A 14,885-nucleotide genomic window follows, 5' to 3' on the forward strand; every position below is an offset into this window, starting at 1 on the left:
ACTGCCAAGAAGCCGATGGGAAACAAATTGGAACCCTTTCTAAAGCGTCAAGGTGATTACTGCTTAGTACCCAGATATCTTCCAGCAACTTCATATAAAATATTCCTTCATGTCAGACCCATAATCACCTTTTCAAACTTGTGTGGAGAGTCTCCGATATGTGTTCAGCCTGCAGGGCATAAATCTCTCAGAGCGCACTGCAACCTGCAGAGCTTCCCTCCCACAGGCGTGGGGCTGCTCTGCGGCAGCTGAAAAGCACATGTTGTGGTCCTCCACCCTCACCTCTTCTCCCACACCCTCCTCCAGCTTCCTTCTGCCTTCGGGCTTGCACATTTCTCCTTGACAGTTGCTTTCAGAAAAATATTTCTAAGATGCTTACCTATGCAAATCTGTCTTTCAAAACAGTACCCACAATCAAACCTCAGCACACAAAAGACTACACTCATTGGTGGCCAAACGAGAATGTCAGGATGACCAAAGAGGTAGGGATTTGCTGAGCGCCGATATACAGCCCAGAGCCCTTCTAGCCTGAGTTATTTGTCCAGAGGAGGGGAATTTAGATGCTCTGCCCTTCCACTGAAGAGCCGCACACACAAATGAGGACCAGGTAGCAGATGGATCAGGCAGGTGTCGTTCCCCAAGAAGTTGGCATGAAAGTTTTAACATAAGAGAGGAATCTTTCTCACAGTTCTAGGGTGTCCGCCATCAGACGTGTCATGTCTTACTTCACTAGGAAAAAACTAATCCATCGAAGCACAAACAGCTTCCCAAGCCCTGTGCTAAGGAGTCCAGCTCGTCCCAAAGCTGCCAAGAGTCCCCATTCATGTTTCCCAGCATTCTCTGAGAGCAGGTAGGCTTGGCTGCCCTCGCTTATGTTACCACACACAGGCCTACCCAGCCCTGGCCTGTGTGCATGCAGTATTTTCTGACACTGCAGCACGTGAAATAGCTCTGCTGACCAGAGGGGAAGAGGGGGAGGGATAAACTGGGAGACTGGGATTGACATACACACACTACTATATACAAAATATATAACTAATAAGAACCTACTATATAGCACAGGGCACTCTACCCAGTAGTCTGTAATGACCTATATGGGAAAAGAATCTTTAAAAGAGTGGATATATATGTATGTGTATAACTAACTCACTTTGCTGTACACCTGAAACTAACACAACATTGTAAATCAACCGTACTCCAATAAAATTTTTTTTAAAAAGGACTAAAAAAGAAATAGCTGTGCTGTTATTTCCACTGTGGTCTTGCAGCAAATGCCAAGTGACCTACAAGCACCTGAAATGCACCTGAGACTGGTCACGGGAGAGCTGTTTCAAGCCCACGTCTGTGCGGGACCTGGAGCATCAGGGGAAGATCCTAGTGCTGTGTGCTTTGGCCGCCGCTGCTTATGGTCATTGCCACCTGAGTTCACTGCCATCCTCGGGTGTTAGGGCTCAGGGGTAGTTGCTGGGGGAAGGGAAAGCTGGTAAGGACTTGGACAGGACTGTAGGTGTGTATGACAGCTGTATAAAGCTAGCCTGTTAGTGGGAGATGGGGAGGTAGGCGGCGCTGGGGGCTTCAGAGGCTGAAAAAATACACCCCTGGTGAGTGGGTATTTTTCTCCAACCAGGCTTTCAGAAAGGGGTGAATGCTTTTCTCTCTGCTCAGCAGCTCCCGAGTGATGACAAGTTTCTCAGCCAGATCCCCACACTCAGAACGGTCTCAGTCCCTCAACACCATCTCCTGAGAATCCCCAGCCCACTGGTGGGTCGACAGTAGTGACAACAGCACCAACAATAACAGCATCTGTGACGTGTGGAGCCCTACATGCCACTGTACGCTTCCTTGTAAAGAAAACCGTACCCGGTTTTATTTAATCCTCCTAGCATCTTTGTGAAGTTGGCATTATTATTCCTCCTTTTATAGATAACTACCCTGAGGCTCAGAGAGGTTACACTGACTGCCCAAGTCAAACAGCTAGCAAACGGCAGAGCGGGGCTGGACTGCTCTTAACCTCTGCACCAGGTACACACCTATCTGTTCACTCAGAACGGGGCAGGTACCAAGGGCACGTACTAAGAAGACGAACACATTCACAAGTTTTGCCCATTGGCTGTTTCCCCAGCTTGTATCTCCAGAAGGTTTACTGGGCCACATCATGCTGCCCCCAAACCCACACAACCACCCCAAAACGGTCCCAAACAAAACCGTCCTCTTTCATCCAAACATTTCTTCAGTTCTCACCATGGAACCACCATATCTACATCAACCCTGTGTGAAACTATAGTCATTTATCTAACCCTTCTTCCTTACCTCCATGCAGTAAGTCTTGTTTTTTCTCCTCCAAAATGGTTCTTCAAGGTAGCTGATCATCACTTTCTTATTCCAACTGCCTCGGAGCTGTGCTCCCTGCCTCCAGCATCTAGACCCTCTATTCCGAACACCACACCTTCAGCAGCGCTTCTGCCATTTCCTACCTCCCTCTACACCTACAATCTTGAGGTGAGATTCCTCTGTCTTGATATCAAGGCCCCCTATAGCTGGCCCCATCCTACCTTTCCATACTCCCACCTTTGTTCTACACAATATCACCTCCACCAACCCCCTCACCAACAAGACCCACCTGTCAGTCTATACCACTCCAACCCAAATCACTGTTCAAGCACCATTCTCATGATTACACAAGTTTAATATTATTGCATTTCACAGAGAACCCAGTGTATAGGACTCAGTCAACACATCCATTTCTAAATTAACTATGATATAGTCTGGACAATTTTCCTGAATCAAAACACATAGATTGGCTTTGTATGAAACCGATCTTGGCCATTGATTGACCATAAATTTAAGTGAACCAGTTGAGGAACACAGCCACTTGAAAAAGCCAAGACAAGGCAAACCGGGCCTGTGTCATGAAAAGCATGGTGCCCAGATCATGAATACAGGTCCCAGGGCAGCCTCCACCGACCAGGGCACTTCCTGAGTGATGCACACAACTCTGGATGTCCTGCTCAAATTCTGTGTATCACCTGGTCAAGATATTGATCATCCCCAGAAGTGGGATAAAGCTAAGGAAGGGATATAGAATTGATTACGAAGGAAAAACCGTGGGGCTCGCTTCAGCAGCACATATACTAAAGTTGGAATGATACAGAGAAGATTAGCATGGCCCCTGAACAAGGATGACATGCAAATTCGTAAAGCATTCCATATTTTTAGCTACATGTAAAAGAATGAAATTAGAACACTCCCTAACACCATACACAAAAATAAACTCAAAATGGATTAAAGACCTAAATGTAAGGCCAGACACTATCAAACTCTTAGAGGAAAACATAGGCAGAACACTCTATGACATAAATCACAGCAAGATCCTTTTTGACCCACCTCCTAAAGTAATGGAAATAAAAACAAAAATAAACAATGGGGACCTAATGAAATTTCAAAGCTTTTGCACAGCCAAGGAAACCATAAACAAGATGAAAAGACAGCCCTCAGAATGGGAGAAAATATTTGCAAACGAAGCAACTGACAAAGGATTAATCTCCAAAATTTACAAGCAGCTCATGCAGCTCAATAACAAAAAAACAAACAACCCAATCCAAAAATGGGCAGAAGACCTAAATAGACATTTCTCCAAAGAAGATATACAGATAGCCAACAAACACATGAAAGAATGCTCAACATCACTAATCATTAGAGAAATGCAAATCAAAACTACAATGAGGTATCATCTCACACCAGTCAGAATGGCCATCATCAAAAAATCTAGAAACAATAAATGCTGGAGAGGGTGTGGAGAAAAGGGAACACTCTTGCACTGCTGGTGGGAATGTGAATTGTTTCAGCCACTATGGAGAACAGTATGGAGGTTCCTTAAAAAACTAAAAATAGAACTACCATACGACCCAGCAATCCCACTACTGGGCATATACCCTGAGAAAACCATAATTCAAAAAGAGTCATGGACCACAATGTTCACTGCAGCTCTATTTACAATAGCCAGGACATGGAAACAACCTAAGTGTCCACCAACAGATGAATGGATAAAGAAGATGTGGCAAATATATACAATGGAATATTACTCAGCCATAAAAAGAAACGACACTGAGTTATTTTTAGTGAGGTGGATGGGCCTAGAGTCTGTCATACAGAGTGAAGTAAGTCAGAAAGAGAAAAACAAATACCGCATGCTAACACATATATACGGAATCTAAAAAAACGGTCATGAAGAACCTAGGGGCAAGACGGGAATAAAGACACAAACCTACTAGAGAATGGACTTGAGGATACAGGGAGGGAGAAGGGTAAGCTGAGACAAAGTGAGAGAGTGGCTTGGACATATATACACTACCAAACGTAAAATAGATAGCTAGTGGGAAGCAGCCGCATAGCACAGGGAGATCAGCTCGGTGCTTTGTGCCCACCTAGAGGGGTGGGATAGGGAGGGTGGGAGGGAGGGAGATGCAAGAGGGAAGAGATATGGGGATATATGTGTATGTATAACTGACTCACTTTGTTATAAAGCAGAAACTAACACCCCATTGTAAAGCAATTATACTCCAATAAAGATGTTAAAAAAAACCACACTAAAAATAGAACTACCCTATGACCCAGCAATCCCACTACTGGGCAGATATCCTGAGAAAACCATAATTCAAAGAGTCATGTACCACAATATTCATTGCAGCATTGTTTACAATAGCCAGGACATGGAAGCAACCTAAGTGTCCATAGTCAGATGAATGGATAAAGATGTGGCACATATATACAACAGAATATTACTCAGCCAAAAAAACAAACGAAATTGAGTTATTTGTAGTGAGGTGGATGGACCTAGAGACTGTCATACAGAGTGAAGTAAGTCAGAAAGAGAAAAACAAATACCATATGCTAACACATATATATAGATTAAAAAAATATGGTTCTGAAGAACCTAGGGGCAGGACAGGAATAAAGACATGGACAGAGAATGGACTTGAGGACACGGGGAAGAGGAAGGGGAAGCTAGGACAAAGTACGAGAGTGGTATGGACTTATACACACTACCAAATGTAAAATAGATAGCTAGTGGGAAGCAGCCACATAGCACAGCTGGATGATTTGTGACCACCTAGAGGGGTGGGATAGGGAGGGTGGGAGGAAGACGCAAGAGGGAGGAGACATGGGGATATATGTATATGTATAGCTGATTCACTTTGTTGTAAAGCACAAACTAACACACCACTGTAAAGCAATTATACTCCAATAAAGATGTTAAAAAAGGAAAGAAAAACCATGGAAGGAATCAGTATGTTCAGAGGACCATCCAATAGAAGGGACATTCTAGCAAAGACAAAGATTTTTTTCTATGTTCCTCCATTGGGCAGAAGCACTAAGGTGCAAGTTTTAGGCAAGGGACGCAAAAGATCCCAATTTAATATGCGTATTAAGTCAGTATTATAAGTAGTAATTTCCCTGTCATTAAAAGTGTTGGACCAGACATGAAATGTCTACCTCCAGAATGTTTTAGAAAGAATTCCTATACAACATGGTAAATCTACTATACCCCAATAAAAATTTTAATTAAATAATTTTTTAAAAAATGTTTTAAAGAAGAATTCCTACATTGAGTGGAAGCTGCCATGAGACGGTCCACTAGAGAGACTCTACCACTTTCTTTGCTGCTGCTTTTGCTGACATTGAGGAGGTCCCAGATTTCTCTTGCCTCCTAAAAACATGAAAGTAATTTAGTTGCAATATTCCCAGGCTTTTCCTTTCTGAACCAGACACAGTGAGTTGTGACAACAGGTGAAAACCCGAATGCCTATAGGCAGGTGATTAATTTTCTGCATCAGATTGAGATTAAACAATACAGAATAGAGAGTCCAGTGCACAACACATAAGTTCATGCACTGCTCGAAGGTATTCAAATTCCAGTTATTTTAAAATATTGTGCCAAGGAAAATGGAATAACCAGTTTACAACCCCTGAAACCATCATAGAACAGAATAAAGTATTGAAGAATTTTGCTTTGTTTTGTTCTATTTTGGTTTTGCTATGGTCATAGATCATAGTGATTAGTAGCATGGGTTCTGAAACAGAACGACTGGGTTCAGGTACAAGCTCAGTAATTTCCAGTTATTTCTCTTCTCTGAACCTTAGTTTTCTCATCTTTAAAACATATTAAGTATACTCACCTAATTGGTTTGTTTTGAGGAAAAAATGGAATAATATATACCACATGCTTAGAGCAGTGCCTAACATTTAATAAGCACTCAAAAACGAAGGTGAAATTGGAAAGATATTCTAAAAGGCATTTTTTTTTGGAATCCCCAAGTGGCCTAGCTTACCTTAGAGCAGCATTTCCTGATCCATAGTCTTTGAAAGACTTGATAGTAAGTGTTCTGCACTAAGAGGGGTCCATGATTAAATAATTTTGAGAAATGATACACACTATAGAAATCCCTTTGGAGATGGACACTATCATACATTAACTTGATTTACTCTGGTAGATTTAATCACAAAACCTCTATCCTTTGAGATATCCAACTAAAACCCAAAGATCCAGTATTTTTATGAATATATTTTAGAAATGCCTCCTTCTGGGAGCTTCCAATTTTTTCTTAAAATATTTACTCTTTCACCATTTATATCCACTTCTGCTTCCAAGAAAGGATTTGAAGCACATGCTAAGGGGTCAAAGAAATTTATTTCTCTAGAGATTGCAAACCTCAACCTCCTCTTTGCTGGGCTTCTTTCCTCCCCCCAGACCCACTGCAAAACTTCAAAGCCAGTTTTGATATCCATTCCTTCATGCTGGTTCAATGGTCCTGAAATCTACATACACTCTGCCTAAATGATCACCTCTTCTGCACTACTGAATATCTACAGAACCGTTCCCCCTTCCTGAAGTCCCTGGGCCACTTTCGTACCTCTCCAGGTCAAATTATTCCAACCATTGTGCCACAAGTTGTAAGGGACACAACGGTAGCATAAGATAATGTCCCCTAGCTGCATGGAGCTTACCTTATCCTGGAGAGGCCAGATCTACACTCCTGAGCGAGTCAGAAACCAGAATTCACAAGCAAACTCTGTGACCTGAGAGGTGATCTGAGAGCTCCTCCTTCAACTTGACACTGACTTTCTGCATTGCATTTTCAGTGGAACGGCTTAGAGAAAAGCTGAGTATTTTCCCAAGGCACGAACTGCCTCCATCAGGGGTAAGTAATGGGTACATCAAACCTCTAAGTATAAGTGCTATGGTTGAACCCGAGCTGCCTGGGACCTTAACCAGAGAAATGTGGAAGGTTTCCATTCCTGAGGGTCTTTATAAACAACTTCCTCAAATTCACCCAAAACTTGTACTCCTTCTAGAAGAACTCAGAGGAAAATATTTTTAATTAATGACATGGTCTAGAAATCAACTGTGGACTAATTAGCAGGGAACTTTGAGTTTCAAGCCGTTTGGATGATTTGGGGTGGTCCAGGTCAAGTTTGGAGCAGTCCCCGTTTTAAGTCAGCCTGTGAGACTTCCAGTGTTCGGAGTGTGACTTTGGGGGTTGGTGGGGGATTTGAAGGTGAGGGAAGGTTCATTCATGAGTTAAAGAGCAGATCTGGCCCCTGAGATAGACTGTGCTCAGCAAAAAACGCCCTTCCGTGTATGAAGATGCAATAACTGGTTCTGTAGTTCCCCACCACAGGGAAAGTTGGGGAAAACAGGGGAAGGAAACAAGAACAAGAATACCAGGGACTCAGTCCCTTCATTTGGAACAATTACTAAATGAACATTTGAAAAGGTGTTACATAGTTCATGAAACAGTATCACATGCGCTATTTAATTCTCACAAGTGTCCTTTGAGCTGGGATCCCTGTCTCCTATTTACAGATGGAAAAACCACAGCTCAGAGGCAGAGATAAAATGGTTTCCTCAAGATCCCATGGTTCATAAGTGGCAGAACCAGGACCCAAACACAGAGCCTCATGGATCCAAATTCCACATTCTTTTCCTCTTTAATCACCTTTAATTTTTTTTGTTTTTTGTTTGTTTGTTTTGCGGTATGCGGGCCTCTCACTGTTGTGGCCTCTCCCGTTGCGGAGCACAGGCTCCGGACGCGCAGGCTCAGCGGCCATGGCTCACGGGACTAGCCGCTCCGCGGCATGTGGGATCCTCCCGGACCGGGGCACGAACCTGCGTCCCCTGCATCGGCAGGCGGACTCTCAACCACTGCGCCACTAGGGAAGCCCAATCACCTTTAATTTTTGACTGGACTTCTTTGCTACCACCTGAGGAGTCAAGATAGCAAGTGGTTGGAAGAGGAAAAGAATGTGGAATTTGGATCCATAAGGATCTGTGTTTGAGGTCGTATATGAAAGCTGTTGAGAGTAAATCCTGAGTTCTCATCACAAGGAAAACATTTTTTCTTTAATTTCGTATCTATATGAGATGGTGGATGTTCACTAAACTTGTGCTCATCATTTCATGATGCATGTAAGTCAAATCATTATGCTGTACACCTTAAACTTATACAGGGCTATATGTCAATTTATCTCAATAAAACTAGAGGGAAAAAAAATTAAAAGTGAAAAGGCAGAAGAAGTTCTCCATGCCTACTAAACCCCTGCAACAAGTGACATTCCAACGTCAGCGAGCAGAAGAGCCTATCTGCTCCTGACGCATGCAAGTCCTCCAGATCTGTCCAACTCTTTGTCACATCCCTTGTCCACAAGCAGTAAACCAACCATTTCAAAATCATATGGAAATGGTACATCCAGACAGTGGAATATTATCCAGTACTAAAAAGAAATGAGCTATCAAGCCATGAAAAAAAATATGGAAGAATCTTAAATGCACCTTACTAAATGAAAGAAGCCAACCTGAAAAGGCTGCATACTCTGATTCCTGCTATATGACATTCTGGAAAAGGCAAAACTAAGGAGACGGTACAAAGATCAGTGGTTACCAGGGGTCGAGGCAGGGGAAAGGATGAATAGGCAGAACACAGAAGATTTTGAGGGCAGTGAAACTATTCCGTATGACACTATAATGGTGGATGCATGTTATTATACATTTGTTAAAGCCCATAGAATATACAACACCAAGGCTGAAGCCTGATGTAAACTATGGACTTTGAGTGGTGATGCATCAATGCAGATTCATCAAATGTAACAAAGGTACAACTCTAATGGGAGATATTGATGGTGGGAGAAGTGTACATGTGCAGAATCAGAGTTTATATGGGAAATCTCTGTACCGTCTGTTCAATTTTGCTATGAACCTAAAACTGCTCTAAAAAAAGTCTATTTAAAAAACAAAAAAGTAGGTTCACATACTCAAGTTGTTCCAAACATACTTAAAAGTTCTCCAATGACGTACTTGTCTATCAGTTTTTAAGTTTAAATTAGCTAAAAATAAATAAAATTTCAAATTCAAAACAAAAATCATATGGGAGTCACCACAGAACCTCGTTGTCATTTCTTTCTAACTAGAGGCTTCTTACAGTCCCTTCTTCCCAGGAGCAAAAGACCATTCTGAGAATCTGTTACCTAGATTTGGAAAGCCTTTCCCCAGTCGAGGGGATGTACATGAACATCCTAGCAAAAGTGAGTTGTTACAGCTGGAACACTACCCAAATATGGAACCATTCAAACGTCCACGCTCCCCCTCCACAGCATCACTCTGAGCCCGAAGATTAGCAAGGAAAGTCTGTGGAACTGTCTTACAAAAGTGGAAGCGTATTGCCAGGTTGCATCAGTCATCCTGGTCCAGCTGGCATCTGCTTCTCCCACCAGAATAGGGATACTTCTTCCCCATCCGCTCCTGGAAAACACCTCCTAATGATTGTGGATGGTGCCCGAGATGAGGGGAAGGAGGAAAAGCGCCACCTTCCTGACCCAACAAGCAATCTGTTCACACCTGGCAGCGTGAGCTTTGATTATCCTCGACTCAGGTTGTGTAACTACAGATGTCTCTAGTTTTCACAAAGCAAAGGAGCTCTTGTCTGGAATAAATGAGATAGATAAATTAGAGGGGGAAGGGAAAGAGTCAAAGGTGTCCCCCCCACTCCCCCCACTTTTCATCTGTGGTGATCTGGGCTCTCTAATCTATTGTACAAATGTCTGCACACAGCATGCCAACACTTGCTTGTAAACTCACGGGAGAAATATCACCTGGAGACAATGAATAATGTCTGCTTCATGCCGTTCTCCCCTAATATACTTTTTGTTTTGAAGGCATCATATGGATTAAGTTAGTAACACCCATCCTCACGTTTTCAAGCCGCTATCTCCCCCTAAATCATCTCTCTTTGGAACTTGACAGGTTATCACACCTTGTCTCATTTCATGCTGCAGCTTCCCACGAGCAGATTAGTCTTGCTTCACAAATCACAGGCTCCTTTCCCGAGTGAAACACCTTCAAAATTACAGCAACTTTCCCCAAGGGGTATCAAAGTTCTTTTTTCCAAGGTCTGTGGTGTTCCACTAAGAGGCTTCATTGTTCTGAAGCACCACACCTTGGATCATCTCCTTGGCTGAGGGTATTATCATAAAACAGCAAGAAGAGAATTCGCCAAGCCCATGATAACTTCATCTCTGTATTTAACAGGGTGTCCTCCGGGCACGGCTCCAGGTGGCCTCTGCCTTACGAACCTTCAGAGGGGCAGGCAATGCCTGGAGCTGCTCTCCCAGGCCCAAGGTGCAGAGAGAGACAGGAAACAGTCTATCAGCAGCATCCTACTGGTTCTGTGGTTTATGAAATTCAAGCACAACCGCTTGCAATTTGCCAACTCATTCCAACCCATGGTTAGACAACCATATGTGGCAGATTCTGTACAGACACATACCATAGAAGTGTCAAAGAATCTGCTTCCTCCAAGTATTCCTATGATATTCTTCATATTTGCAGTGGCTATGTATTACTTCTACCCACTCAATATTCATTCCTTTTCTTGTGCTATTAGTACCTCAGTTTCTCCTGGGGGGATCACGTCTTAGTGCATAAAATTTGGTCCTAGCACTCAAGGTGAACATTTGACCAGGCCTCGTCAATGAGAAGACTCCATCACCCTGGCTACAGTGATTGATTCAGTGACAGTCGTGTGACCCACATCTGAGAACTTCAAGAACAATTAAGAAAGAGATGATCCCTTTCCACAGGGGTTGCTAAGCTGGTAAAATGTAACCTGGATCTGAGGGTGGCTATCTTGCTACCACAGGGTGAGGGTGGGGGAGATCCTATGTGAAAATGGTGCCCTTGCAGAAGGAAGCACTGTCAAAAGTGAGAGAAATACACAATAACATTGTTTGACACCTGGATCCAGCCATGCCTGAAGTCACTGCCACATTCTAATCATAAGAACCAATAAATTTCCTCTCTTGCTCAAGACAGTTTTAGCTGGGCTTCTCACTTGAAAACAAAGAGCTCTGATAAATACACTGCCCAATAACTTAAAGAAAATAAAAGGCATCAGCAGTCCCAAATGATTCATACATTGATTTATGGTAAAATATATATTGAATACCTAAACTATGTCAAGCTCTATGTTTGGTGTTAGGGACACAGAGACAAATAGGACACAATCCTTGCCTTAAAGGTTTCATATTCTAGTATCCAATTTAGCAACAAAATCCAGTTTCAATAGCTCAAGGGATAATGAGGATTCTTGAATTTCTATTAAGAAATGAAATAGCATGGATTAGCACAAGTATCTAGCAACTTCGTATAATCCAGACGAGTGTGCCTTAGTACTTAGGACGCAACTTACTTCTATTACATGCTTTTGTGAAAAGAGCTAAATGCATATCTAATAAATTCTGGGAAGAGGAGTATGTGGCCACGTGTTGTTTATGTTTGCAGAGAGTCCATTCCTTCTTCTGATAATGAATTTGGGGAACCACCTCCACCACTGCTTGCAGTCTTGGTGAGACTGTCTATTTGGTGACTCTGTCAACTAGGCAAGACTGCTCCCAACCCAGATCAAGGCATGGCCATACGACATAAGTTGGTCCAATCAATTAGATCACTCCTTCTCAGTCCCCTTTTCAAGTCTTCCCCTCCCCCATATACCTGCCTTGGGCCTCTTCTCTTTCCCATCTACATTCACTCCCAAGGTGATCTCAACCAACCTCAGGCTTTAAATACCATTCACTTAATTTAATTAAATTAATATCCCCATCACAGATCTCTCCCCTGAACTCCAGATCACCCACTTGCATGTCCAACTGCCGACTCTTGATACTTCCACCTGATCTCACCCTTAGCATGCCCACACCACACTCCTGAATCCTGCAGACTTGCTCTTTCCTACAGTCTTTTCCATCTTAAGAACTGCTCAGGTGAAAAAACTTGGGAGTCATCATTGATTCTTCCCTTTCTTTTCACACTCCATATCCTGACGGCCATCAAATCTGACAGCTCTTCCTTCACAAGAGATCCAGAAGCTGGTTGCTTCTTATCATCACCTCCACTAAGATCACTCTGGCCCAAGCCCAAATCATCTCCTCGCTGGATGATTGCAGAAGCTTTCTTATCAGTGACCATGATTCAGCTTTTGGTATATTCAGTATATTAGCAACAGAGCAACCAGCGGGATTAAGTCAACACTATTCCTCTGCGAGGAAATGTCATCTCCCAACATCCACACCAATCTCCTCTAGGTCTTGACTCAAACCTCACCTTCTAGATCAGGCATTTTCTGACCACTCTATTTGAAACTGCATCACCCTTCTGCTGCAGGTCCCTATCCCATTATACCCTCCTTCATTTATACTCCATAACACTTACTGCTACCTAACGTACTAAATATTTTTGGCCTTTTTTCTTATTAGTTTATTATCATCTCCCCCAACTAGAATGCAAGCTCCATGAGGGTAGGGCTTCTGTCTGTTTTGTTCACTGCTGTAACCATAAAACCTAGAAGAGTGACTGGCACCCATTACCTGATGAATGAATGAATGAACAATGAACACAGCGGTCTCTTTAGAGGAGGGACCCAGTGATGGAAAACAGTGCAGACTCATTCTGGAACGAGTGCCCAAAAGAGACCACACTTTATTACCTGCCACCTAAAGCTTCTGAACTGTCCTTCTACCTTCACTAAGGCCCAGTTCTTCTGCATTCCCATTGATTCTATGAGCTGCTCCTATCCAGCCAGTAAATTTCCCATTTTATATAAGCCAGGGTCAGTTTCTGTTGCTTGCAACCAAAGATTCCTAGTTGATAGCCAAATATCTAGGCTCTCACTACAACACCATTTATTGTCATAAATGTACAGAGATGTGGTGGCCTGGTACTTTGGGTATCCTATTCCACAACAAGAGGTAAGGCTTTAACTGCAAATGACATAAGAAGAGCTGCTTGTAAGTTAGATTCACACAAAAGCATTAAGTAACTTCTGAGTCTTTTCTAAAATGACTATGCTGCTTATTTTAAACCAACAAGACCTCATTCATTTATTAAGTATATCTTATCCTTATAAAACAAAGATGTATGCACAAACATTCTAGAGAGGTTTTATAAGGTAATAATGAACAGCAGATTCATGAAGAGAGTAGAATACCTTCACTTCCATGTTAGCAATCAGGACCCTAGCATCAGTAATTCTGAGAAGATAAAACATGAAGGATATGAAAAATAGCATACATGTCTTTAAGCATATTGATTCCAACTTTTATGTGAAGGACAAGAAAAGAAAATATACCAAATCACTAGCAATGGTTCTAAGTAGAGGAATAGCGGTGATTTGTACTTTTTATTTAACCCTTCCTGAATTTTCACAAGCTTAGTAGTTAATAAACATAATTATTTTAATAAAGAAATAAACAGCATTCTTTTGGAATTTGAAACAACAAAAATATTTAGGAGGTGTGAGAATCTGAAAAACAGTGTGCATTTTGCTGACACCTTCTAGCCACTAACATAAAGTCATGGGAAATTAAATAAGACCCTCACCTTCAGAAACTCCTTTCCTTCTGGAAATCATCAGAACATTGGTATGAAGAAGGAAACAAGGGAACAGAACAGACCATGTATGCGTGCTTCTCAAACGACACTTAGAAAACCATCCGTAACAGAGTCACCAGGGGCACTTGTTAAAAGTAAAGATTCCCAACAGCCATTTCAGACCTGTTATACCACAATCTCTGAGGGTCAGACCCAGGAATCTGCATTGAACAAATTCACCCAGTAAGTCTGACACCTGCTCAAGTCCAAGAACCACTAGAAAGATGAAGGAAGCTACTTGAAGCTCCTTGGGGATTCACCATGCCTCTGTTTGAATGATTTCAACTGAATAATAAAGCTTAAGTCAGTAGAGAGAAAAAACTCCATCAGTCAAAATCATCACCAGGTTTCCACTTTGCTTTCTGTAGTGTAGACACAATCTATATCATATGCCAGTAGCATAACATCTGCAGGCCCAACGCCCTGATAAACCCATCAGCCAATTGTTGGATAATGCAGTGGAGTCTTCATTATGAAAGCATATTTGACAAGTTCTGATAATTGATAGTTAAACCATTTTTCCCATAACAAGCCTATCATCAGTGAAAGCCTGATCTAACCCAATTAGTGCTAAACGTATTGGTTAGTCCTGTTTTCAGTATTTTAAAAGGACAGCACTGTAATATTTAATCAGTTCCATACTTGCCTGGTCCTTCCCCATCTTTTCACTAGACATTTTCCAGCCAGAATGAACAACCCTTCAGACTGTTCTGCACCTTGCTCCCCGGATATGCCACATCCAACCCCACCTCTGTGCCTCCCTGAATGTCCCTCCCCTCTCCTCTCTGCCTTCCTGGATCCTTAGGACTTGACTACCTAGAGCATAAACCCAATAACCATGGCTTAGCCCAAGAAGCTATGGCTTTTCTTACCCAACAAGAAGTCCGGAAATGTACCTTCCAGAGTT

General features: G+C 42.4%; 1 non-coding gene across 1 annotated transcript; it reads left to right on the top strand.

Moving 5' to 3' along the window:
- Nucleotides 1-3,107: 3,107 nt before the first annotated feature.
- Nucleotides 3,108-3,214, top strand: LOC115803850 (U6 spliceosomal RNA). The gene has a single exon (XR_004024645.1). It is a non-coding gene; the product is annotated as a U6 spliceosomal RNA (small nuclear RNA).
- The last annotated feature ends 11,671 nt before the right edge of the window (nucleotides 3,215-14,885 follow it).

The sequence above is a fragment of the Delphinapterus leucas genome, chromosome 6 (genome assembly GCF_059928025.1).
Source record: "Delphinapterus leucas isolate spDelLeu-1000000601 "Yukka" chromosome 6, BTC_Dleu_Yukka2, whole genome shotgun sequence".
In the NCBI taxonomy this organism is placed as follows: domain Eukaryota; kingdom Metazoa; phylum Chordata; class Mammalia; order Artiodactyla; family Monodontidae; genus Delphinapterus; species Delphinapterus leucas.